A 279-nucleotide genomic window follows, 5' to 3' on the forward strand; every position below is an offset into this window, starting at 1 on the left:
AGCTAAAAGCAGTTCATGCATTCAGTCAGTGCAATATTGTGTCTGCCAATTGCATTTCTGCATCAAATCGTATCCACAGTCTACATTGATTTATCCACATGAGTTTACTTTTACTGCAGGATCTTGGTTTGCACATGCACTAACATGGTGTCATAACCTATGACTGATCATCGCTGTGACTTAAGATGATGAATAATATGAATAATGAGCCAACTGTTCACACATTCACCACAGCCATTCATCTACCCACGCATCCATCAACTGAAATGCTGCGTCTAC

This window comes from Engraulis encrasicolus, chromosome 10, assembly GCF_034702125.1.
Source record: "Engraulis encrasicolus isolate BLACKSEA-1 chromosome 10, IST_EnEncr_1.0, whole genome shotgun sequence".
Taxonomy (NCBI): Eukaryota; Metazoa; Chordata; class Actinopteri; order Clupeiformes; family Engraulidae; genus Engraulis; species Engraulis encrasicolus.